Raw genomic sequence first — 11,627 nt, 5'->3', positions numbered from 1 at the left:
CAACCTGGGGTCCCCAGATGTTTTTGGCCTTCAACTCCCAGAAATCCTAACAGTTGGTAAACTGACTGGGATTTTTGGGAGTTGTAGGCCAAAAACATCTGGGGACTCCAGGTTGAGAACCACTGGAGATGCACCCTTGGTCCCCTTCTGCTCTACTCCAAGCTTGGGGGGGAAATCCTTTTAGATGGCAACTCATAAGAATCTCCCAGACAACCTGGACTTTGGGGGTTTTGGCCCAAAAAATTAATCTTTGCAAGCTATACCCTTCAGTTTAATGTAGCTGGTGTCTGAGAAATGGTGGAATCCACCAATGTTTCAACTCACCTGGTGTCTCTACCTTAGTAGTAATAACTGTTGGGGGCGGGGAGTGTTAAGGCAAATATTGCAGGGATGCAACCAAATATAACATTTCACCTAAATGTAAAATATTGCACTTTGAACTACAGAAATAGAGGATTGCAGAGTACAGAAACCTACAGGCAACATAGACCAGGAGCCAGGAGGTAAACATGCTAGGCTTGTGTTTGATTGCCATGAGAGATGTTAGAAGAAAAATACAAAACATTGCCTTGCTTTCCAATTCTGTTTTCCTTTGCCTTCTGGGGAGACAGTAGAGGCATAGTGCTACATTATGGTTGGATATCACTTAAAGTCTCAAAACTGGCATAAATAAGGAGCAGCTGCATCCTCATATTGCTTGAAACACTCGTAAAAAACAAAAAATAAAGTATTTGCATGGAAGCTAGGAAACTTTTAATCCACACTTGGAAATAACCTTTGTGTACTGGGGGTTAGTCATGTGTAAAAAACATCATAGCAGGATTTTGACCAAAAGGAAAAGCGTTGTCAAACAATATAGCTCTCTATTCAGTGCTCCATTAGAAAGGCAAATTTAAAAATAATAGATGGGGAAGAGGGGTGGGTTTTTTTGGAGGGGGTGTTTTGCAAATGTGGGAAATCTTGTGAGTAACATTTTCTAATTACTTTTTAAATTGCCGTAAAGACTATTTAATATAATTCAGGAGTCATTTTGGCTGGATTTTCCCCAAATACTATCCCATCTAACCCAGCCTAAGCTTTTTAACTCCCTGAAAGAAAGAAAAAATGATCAACATAGCAAGTTACTGTTTAAATTATTGTAACACTAATCATAGTTGGAGGAGATGCTTTCAATGTGTAACACAACAACATACTTTCAAAACGTTCCCAAACTCTGCTTCTGATGTCTTTTCTGTTCAAAGGCCCTATGGACTCTGCTCCCTAATGTCTGTTGGCTCCTCTACTCTTAAATTTCAGGGGGTTTTTTTGTCAGAAGTAAATTGAGAACATACTGCAAGTCATTTTTGGTGTGAGAGAATTGGCCATCTACAAAGACGTTGCCCAAGGAATGCCCTTGTTACCATCCTGTGGGGAGGTTTCTCTCATGTCCCTGCATGGGAAGCTAGAGCTGACAGACAGGAACTGCTTAAAGTTTTATATTTCACAGATCTTCAGTATGAATCAATTTGGACTTTATTGCATGAAACTGATTTTAGTTCAATGGTTTTTCTTTAAACTAAGAATGATATATTTTCTCTACTTTTCAAAAAGCCACTTCAGGTTTATTTTATAAAGGAAAGCTGAGAGCGAATGTTTAAAATGTAAATAAACAATAAATGGTTGGATCCAGACTTCCATCTTCAACAAATTTGGAGGGTCCTTCAATTCACAGCTGGTTTTTGATCCAGTGGATGGATACCACTCATGAAAAAGTAGGGGAGGTTTCTAATTTCCTCATGCAACTCCCTTGCCCCCTATATTTTTCCACAGTTTCTCAATATCAAGAGGAGATATTCCAGCATGAGTTATTTGGCATATTTTGAATACTGATTGTGAAAATCATCAATTTGTCCAATGCTGTTACTGAATTTGTTGCTTGCTGGCCATGAATTTATGCTGATTAACTTGTTTGTGTACCTTGTGGTTGAGTGTCTGCACATCATATGAGCCACAACCAAGGAAAGAAAGCATGTGCTTCTATTTTGAGCAATACTGCTAAAGCAAATGAGGCAAAATATAAATTCTAGCTTCAACATTCATCATGGGGTGATGTTCAGACTTGTTTCAGAGTTTGAAAAAGAAATCATCATACACTTAAGTTTTAATGTTGAAAAGGAGCAAGCAGGGATGCAGAACAGTTGTACAGTAGTCTCACTTATCCAACACTCGCTTATCCAACATTCTGGATTATCCAACGCATTTTTGTAGTCAATGTAGAATCATAGAATCATAGAATCATAGAATAGTAGAGTTGGAAGAGACCACATGGGCCATCCAGTCCAACCCCCTGCTAAGAAGCAGGAAATCGCATTCAAAGCACCCCCGACAGATGGCCATCCAGCCTCTGCTTAGAAGCCTCCAAAGAAGGAGCCTCCACCACGGCCCCGGGGAGAGAGTTCCACTGTCGAACAGCTCTCACAGTGAGGAAGTTCTTCCTGATGTTCAGGTGGAATCTCCTTTCCTGTAGTTTGAAGCCATTGTTCCGTGTCCAGGGCAGCAGAAAACAAGCTTGCTCCCTCCTCCCTATGACTTCCCTTCACGTATTTGTACATGGCTATCATGTCTCCTCTCAGCCTTCTCTTCTGCAGGCTAAACATGCCTAGCTCTTTAAGCCGCTCTTCATAGGGCTTGTTCTCCAGACCCTTAATCATTTTAGTCGCCCTCCTCTGGACGCTTTCCAGCTTGTCAGCATCTCCCTTCAACTGTGGTGCCCAAAATTGGACACAGTATTCCAGGTGTGGTCTGACCAAGGCAGAATAGAGGGGGAGCATAACTTCCCTGGATCTAGACGCTATTCCCCTATTGATGCAGGCCAGAATCCCATTGGCTTTTTTAGCAGCCGCATCACATTGTTGGCTCATGTTTAACTTGTTGTCCACAAGGACTCCAAGGTCTTTTTCGCACACACTGCTGTCAAGCCAGGCGTCCCCCATTCTGTATCTTTGATTTCCATTTTTTCTGCCGAAGTGAAGTATCTTGCATTTGTCCCTGTTGAACTTCATTTTGTTAGTTTTGGCCCATCTCTCTAGTCTGTCAAGATCGTTTTGAATTCTGCTCCTGTCTTCTGGAGTGTTAGCTATCCCTCCCAGTTTTGTGTCGTCTGCAAACTTGATGATCGTGCCTTCTAACCCTTCGTCTAAGTCGTTAATAAAGATGTTGAACAGAACCGGGCCCAGGACAGAGCCCTGCGGCACTCCACTTGTCACTTCTTTCCATGATGAAGACGACGCATTGGTGAGCACCCTTTGGGTTCGTTCGCTTAGCCAATTACAGATCCACCTAACCGTAGTTTTGTCTAGCCCACATTTTACTAGTTTGTTTGCCAGAAGGTCGTGGGGGACTTTGTCGAAGGCCTTACTGAAATCCAGGTACGCTACATCCACAGCATTCCCTGTATCGACCCAACTCGTAACTCTATCGAAAAAAGAGATCAGATTAGTCTGGCATGACTTGTTTTCAATGTTTTCAATACATCGTGATATTTTGGTGCTAAATTTGTAAATACAGTAATTACTACATAGCATTGCTGCGTATTGAACTACTTTTTCTGTCAAATTTGTTGTTAAACATTATATTTTAGTGCTTAATTTGTAAAATCATAACTTAATTTGATGTGTAATAGGATTTTCCTTAATCCCTCCTTATTATCCAACATATTCGCTTATCCAACGTTCTGCTGGCCCGTTTATGTTGGATAAGTGAGACTCTACTGTATTTATAAGGGAAAAACAGAGACATTGAATGGATGAAATATGTTGTTTCTCTGACAGGACTGCACTTGAGTTTTTTTCAAGACAGTCAAGTTGAAATAGGGGCAGTGCTGGCGTCTGGGTTGTTATTATGCTAAAGAGAGTTTCTTTAACAGGAATTATATTGTTCTATAGCACCTTTACAAAGCAAATCTTGGGCTGTATCCAAAAATCACCTTCTGTAGGTAGAAGAGCTCTGCTTATGGAAGATGGCTCTATCCAATTTTTAGGGCTCCCTTTTCTTCCTCATCCCTCCAGAATTCGTCCCTTCAGCAGGGAGGACTGTTATATGCAAGCAAACTCCAATTCAGGAAACAACGCTCTCAAAGCATAGAAACATAAGGACTCCACCCCGCTCAGACCCATTGTGAGTGCCACTGGATCACTGACATACGACTTGGCAAGATTTCTGGCTGCACAGCTACTCATATTGGGCTCACCGTGTGCTACATCAAGGACTTAACTCACTTCATAGAAAAAATCAGCAACCTCAAGCTCAGCACCAAGGACATACTGATCAGCTTCAATGTGGTATCTCTATTTACCAAGGTCCCGGTAGCAGACACCATCACACTTATCAACCAGAATTTCCGAGAAGACATCACGGCCCTGTTTCACCACAAGCTACTTTCAGTGGGACAATGAATTCTATGAACAGAAAGATGGAGTGGCCATGGGGAGACCTCTCAGCTCAATCATGGCAAATTTCTACATGGAGCACTTTCAAAAACAAGCCCTAGAAACAGCAACAAAAAGCCTACTATATGTTTCAGATATGCGATGACACCTTCATCATTAGGAGCCATAGAGAAGACAGCATCCACTCAAACATCCAATTCAGCACTGAAAAAGAAAACAAAGGAAAACTGCCATTTCTAGATGTTCTAGTCATCCGCAAACCCAATCAACAATTGGGCCACACAGTTTACAGAAAACCTACACACACAGATAGATACCTTCATAAAAACCCCAACCATCATCCAAGTCAAAAAAAGAAGCACAATCAAAGCCCTTGCAGACCGTGCACAAAGAATATGAAAATCCCATCTCCTCCAAAGTGAACTAAACCACCTAAACTGGGCTCTATGGGCCAATGGAGACTCCACCACAGACATCAGAAGAGCTGCAAGGCCAAGAACAAGCCATGAGAGTAAAGCAAAAGATCCACCCAGAAGAAAGGTGTTCTTACCATACATCAACGGAACCACTGACCGCTTACGCAAGCTGATGAAGAAACACAACCTACAAACTGTCTACAGACTCACTAAGAAAATCTAACAAATGCTACATTCAGTGAAAGACAAGAGGGATCCTCTCACCTCTGCAGGAGTCTACCGGATACCATGTAGCTGTGGACAAGTCTACATAGGGACCACCAAACACAGCGCCTAAACACGAATCAAGGAACATGAAAGGCACACATGAAAGGAACATGAATCTCTGGTTCTCTGATTCAACCAGAGAAGTCAGCCATAGCAGAGCACTTGATGAACCAACCTGAACACAGCATATCATTTGAGAACACAGAAATGCTGGACCACTCTAACAACTATCATGTCAGACTACACAGAAAATGCACAAGCATGTGGATAATTTGAACAGAAAGGAGGAAAGCATGACAATGAACAAAATATCGCTACCAGTATTTTAAAAAACTCTAAATCAGAACAGTAAATAAGGAACAACACACTTAAAAACAGAGGAATTCCAGACATGAATCAATCAAGGGCAGCTAACACCCCTGAATATAAGATTCCCCCATGCAGGAAGAAGCCAGGAAATGAATCTGGCAAGGCCATTAATTCTAATCAAGGTGATAAATTACAACATTCACACTGACATCCAACAGACAAGAGTTCCTTTTCCACACTTTCCACAGATATATAAACTTTCCTTGCTTAGTTTTTTCCTATATATCTCACAACCTCTGAGGATACCTGCTATAGATGTGGGCGAAACAACAGGAGAAAATGCTTCTGGAACATGGCCATACAGCCCAGAAACACACACAACAACAACCCATAAAAACTTAAGAGAGTTGCTCAGCAGACAAACACATTTTTGTTCCATAGAATATAGTAGACATGTCCAGCTTCTCAAATAGTGATTCACCTCATCAAATAATATTCAGAACTCAGTTATGACTGAATCCTTAGTTGTTATCCATTGTATTCACTTCATTATTAATTATCTTATTTTTTGATAATTGGCCATTACTATTTTTATTAAAATATATCATTTTATGACTTTGATTATGACTTGGATGTACTATTCTAATTGCTTATTATTTTATTAGGTGATCCAGGGTAATTCTATAACTTCCAGCAGAAACATACCATAGAATCACCTGGGCATATTTTACTACCTAGGTGAAACTGTATGGGGGTCCACTGTATAGTGGAATTTAAGAAGAAAGATGGGATGATCATGTAATAAATGTAGAAAATAAGAAATATCATTTTTAAAAAGCATGAAGACTGATAACTAATGTTATAAAATGGTCATCTTTAAGTACAGTCACATTGGCTATATAAATATGCAAGTTACTCATCAGAAAAAGGCAGAACTTCCAGATATCCTAATTCAACTGTGCTGGAACAATTGGCTGTGGTACTGATTATAAATGAGTCAACTCTAGAGTTCATCCTGAGATGTTGCAAAAGGATTGCTACATTGATACTAATACTGATAGGGGTGTTTGGAGAATGTGACTTTTAATATTTTCACTATCAATGTGCCTGATCTACAGTCACCTCCCAAATGAACGTGTGTCTTAATAATAATAATAAACTTTATTTTTATATCCCGCCCCATCTCCCCGAAGGGACTCGAGGCGGCTCACAACAGGGACAACCCCAACAAAGACACAACATATTTGACAAAAACTTAAAACATTTCAACAATAAACAAAATAATATAATGAACAATACATTAAAATCCAAGCAGATAAAATCAGAGTAATTAAAAGCAAACCAGCGGGGACAGGTTTCATAAAGTGCTATATCATGGACATAAGTAACAGTGATAAAGTGCCGTCTCTTGGATTGCAGTGGCATTTAATATTTCTCCAAAATTTGTGAAAGACTTCCCAGCTAAAAAAAAAAAAAGCACAATGCATTTTATCACATCTATTTTGAGAGAATATGGTTTAAAATCTCTATGAGCAAAAATCAAAATATATAATATGATTAAAGTTTTAATTCTCATGCAGATTTTTTTTTAAAAAAAAAACATGGAAAAGTCAATAGAACAAATTAAGGGAAGAACACATGCAAAATCACATGCACTGGAAACTGCATCACTAAGCTACAGTGCTATCAAACCTGGCACATATGTAAGTGGAAAGTGGCCCAGTAAGTCCAATACTAGTCATGCTTAATTCCAAATGAGGAAACTTCTAAAAAAAATGAGGGGATTAACTAAAGGGAAGTTGTTGAAAGGGAGAGTCAAGATGATGGCAGTTGTTTTGCTTCAATCTGCCATCTGTAGAAATGTATTGCATTGGGTACTTTAATTGCTGATTTGTTTGGATTGTGGGTACCAATTGTTCTAGTGCATTTAATAGTCTTATGCTGTTTTAGTTTTGTGAGTCCTCTTAGCAAAGTTATATGCTGAAGGGTGGCTTTAAATTTTTGTTTTAGGATACTGAGCTGTAATATAAACCAGCTATAATTTATATCACAGATTGGGATAAAAGAATTACCATGACTTCCTTCACTAAATTTGAAGTAGTTTTGTGGCATATTTTAGACTAACCCGTTTATGTCAGCAGAAGCTTTCATGGACTCCATCCTACTCCCTCAGGGATATCTTCAGACAAAAGATTCTGCTGACACAAATTGGTTAAATATAAAAGTATGCAGAGTCCTTCATTTCATACTTAATCAGGCTATGGTTGAAATCCTCATCAGAAAACATAGCTGCAGAGACTTAGCAGAAGTAGCTGCATCATGGGTCAGAATTCTCCAAGAACATGAAAATGGGCTAAAAAAAATGTGTATAAAATCAAATTATGATGGTATGAGTCAGACTTACCCCATCATAATTTATGGTGCCACTTCCCTCCCTTTTTGAGTGGGGATCTAAAGAACTAAGGGTGCATATACACTATAGAATTAATGCACCACTTTAACTACCTTGGAACCTGGGAGTTGTAGTTTGGTGAGGTACCAACACTCTTTGGCAGAGAAAGCTAAAGACCGTTTGAAACTACAACCTCCATGATTCCATAGCATTAAGAGATGGCAGTTAAAGTGGAGTCAAACTGCACTAATTTTACAGTGTAGATGCACCCTAAGTTAAATGCAAAGAGATGACATTTTCAGGGCTTAATGTTTTTAAAATTCCATGTTTTCCAATCCAGATAGTAGGTATATTCAGAAGTTCAGATATCTCAAAAAAGAAATTGACAGTCTCTTAACAAATATAAGGAGTCTTAGGGTCTCATCCCATGAGAAGGGAGGAAGCAGGGGGAGTTATCTTCACTTTAAAGATGGAGTATAGAAAAAAGACACTTTTAAAAACCAAAATGTAGTGACAGGAACACTGTGCTGCAGACATAGAATCACAGAACACTATGCTGCAGCCATAGAATCACAGAGTTGGAAGAGATCCCATGGGCCCTCCAATCCAACCCCCTTCCAAGAAGCAGGAAAATTGCATTCAAAGCACCTCCGACAGATGGCCATCCAGCCTCTGCTTAAAAGCCTCCAAAGAAGGAGCCTCCACCACACTTCCAGGTGGAATCTCCTTTCCTGTAGTTTGAAACCATTGTTCCGCGTCCTTGTCTGCAGGGCAGCAGAAAACAAGCTTGCTCCCTCCTCCCTATGACTTCCCCTCACATATTTGTACATGGCTATCATGTCTCCTCTCAGCCTTCTCTTCTCCAGGCTAAACATGCCCAGCTCTTTAAATCCATGCTCTTCGTGCAATGGTCTGGGTTCAGTCTTTGGCATCTTTAGGCAGCACTGGAAAAATCCATCTCTTGCCCTTCAGGAACCCTGGAGATCCACATCCTGTCAGGGATGACAATGACAATGTGCAAATCAATACAGAGCCGCTTCCTGTTTTTTCTCTATAAGGCCACTGTTGGGAGTAGAATGCTAGACTAGGAAGAATTTTATCTAATCCAACAAGATTTGGGTGGCACTTCTGTCCTCACTGTAGTAGGATTATAAAAATGTACCAAATGAATCAAATTATAACTTTGCATAAAATTGTAGTTTTGTTGGTGTTTGCCGAAGTCAAAGGAGACAATGTCATTTCAAGGGTGAAAATTAAGTCTGACTTTGGCAGCAAGATAAAGGCATTCCTAAAATAGTCAAAACATTTCCATCATTATAAGTCACCAGACTTCTTTGTCAATGGAAAGAATGTGTTCCTACCCAAACAAGAGAGAAATAGAGGAAGCTACATCTAAAAAGGCACAGAGATTTGGGTAGAAAAATATTCCAGGCAGTTGTGTGTACCTTACAATTGCTTCAGAGTGTAATGTAAAATGTGCTCAGTGGTTCTACTTGCCATTGCCATAAGTGATAAAAAGGAGGTTGCCTGCCAGAGATGTGGGTGAAACGTCAGGAAGAGAAAGCTTCTGGAACATGGCCTTACATCCCGAAAGACTTACAGCAACCCAGTGATTCCGACCATGAAAGCCTTCCACAATCCAGTAATGTTTATTTTTCTGTGTGGTTTGTTTGATCTATGTTGTTGCCACAACCAGAAGAGCAGATAACCAAGTTTGTCTTGATTATACAGTTGAGACCCCTCAAAAATATGGTTCACCCAAATGTACTCATAGTTCTGTTTCTCAGCTATCAGTGTTCTGTGTGTTTTGCCCAAGACATTTTCCAAAATAGCAGATTCTGTCTTCCCTCTAAACGTTGAGGTGTATGATATCCTAGCCTGCTCAAATTGCTGATGTGGGAAATCTCCCAAGGAGCTCTCCACATTCCTGGCCATAAAAATACAATCATAATACAATAACTGACTATTCACTGCTTTTATGTGATGTCCAAATTCTGCTATCCCTGGCAGTTGTCTCACTCTGTTTAATGGTAGCATTGGCCCTGTTTATTTTGGAGTACCTCCATTTGCATATACATACATAATGACATACCTTGGAGATGGAGCCAAACACAAAATTCATTTGTGCTTCATATATATCTTGTATACATCACCTGGGGGTAATTTTATACAATATTTTAAAATAAATTTGTGCAGGAAGCAAAGTTTTTTATACACCAAATTATCAAAAAGTAAGGCTGTCAGTATCTCAGCCATGTGGACAATTTCAGTTTTTGGAGTCCTTCAGATTTCTGAATTTGGCATAAGGGATGCTCAACCTATATTCTCAAATTCTCACAGAACAGTGTAATATATTGATATAATCAAAACACCAAGGAACATACTACTTCCTTGGCTGCAGTCCTACAGATCTATGTGTACTCTTCAGCACCTTAGTAATAAAATCGGAGTTTGCATACAAACCAGATATTATGTTCAAGAAAGAATAGGTTCTTTCTTGATTGGCTTTAAAGTATCATGCCTTCAAACCTATTAAAAGGTAAAGGTTTTTCCCTGACATTAAGTCTAGTTGTGTCCAACTCTGGGGGTTGGTACTCATCTCCATGTTGTCTGTGAACGCCTCCAAAGTCATATGGCCGACATGACTGCATGGAGCACCGTTGCTTTCATGCCATAGCGGTACCTATTGATTGACCTATTCGTTATTGGTTATTTCTATCTGTGTCAGCTTAAGAACCTTTCAAAATATTGTATAAAGAGGTATCTTATATTCCTTTGAGCACTGTTTTCGCCCCAGATTCACAAGAGCTCACTGCTCACTGCTGGTCACTGCTGATTTGGTGGAGGTGGGTCTGGTAGCTATCCAACTATTCTGTTTCACCTAAGAGCAAAAAAAAAGTTCGCACCTTTATCTGGGTAGAGGAGAAATGGCTGTTGTTACTGTTTCTCCAATTCCATTTGAGTACCTCCTATCTGTCCGTCCACATCCAGGATCGGAATTGCAACTGATCTCCTCATCCCATCTCTCAAGAACAGTCATAGATCAAATAGCATAATTAGATTTTTTTTTCCAGTCGAAGAAGGGATTTTTAAGTGTGGTTTTTCACGAAATCATTGGTTTGGCCAGAAAAATTCCAAAGTTTCTGAGGACCCCTTAAATAGTTGTTGCTGTCTCATGTTGAGCTTGAAAGTGTGAGAAACATTTTGTATCATCTTCACAGACATAATTAACAAGGAACTTAATGAGTCACTGTCTCAGCCAGCTTGCTCGCATGCAAGCTTTTGTTCTTTTCAACTTCCTTCTTTTTGGAAAAAAATGTTCTTAGACAGATATGTAGTTTAAAATATGTTTCTTTCCTTATTTTATTGTAGGGGAAATGGTTTCTTGAGCATTAATGAGGCACACACATCAAAGTGGAGATAATTATGGGATGGCGTCTTGATCAACAAACACATGAATACATCCATTATTTGTGTAGGTTTATAAACACATGTTGTCCAAAGGCCCTTTGCTTGTCTTTTTACTCAATTCAGCAGTAAAACAGTAAAAGATTGTGCATCATAACAGAGTGTTTTAAATAAACATGTTATTCTACTTGTTAGAAGCATGAATTAGAAGAGAATTTTTTTTGTCAGGATGAAATATTTGTAGAATGGGGAGGGGGGCATTTTGATACATGAGATCCAGTCCATGTAATTATAACATAATGGTGCCCTTAAGTAATTTTAAGTATTTGGTCTTAATACTTTTAATGTGATTTCCTGCATGTTTGCATTTATTCACAGCACTTTCATCAAAAAAACTGAATGAAGAAG

This window comes from Anolis carolinensis, chromosome 1, assembly GCF_035594765.1.
Source record: "Anolis carolinensis isolate JA03-04 chromosome 1, rAnoCar3.1.pri, whole genome shotgun sequence".
Classification (NCBI taxonomy): Eukaryota; Metazoa; Chordata; class Lepidosauria; order Squamata; family Dactyloidae; genus Anolis; species Anolis carolinensis.
This window is presented reverse-complemented; position numbering follows the sequence as displayed.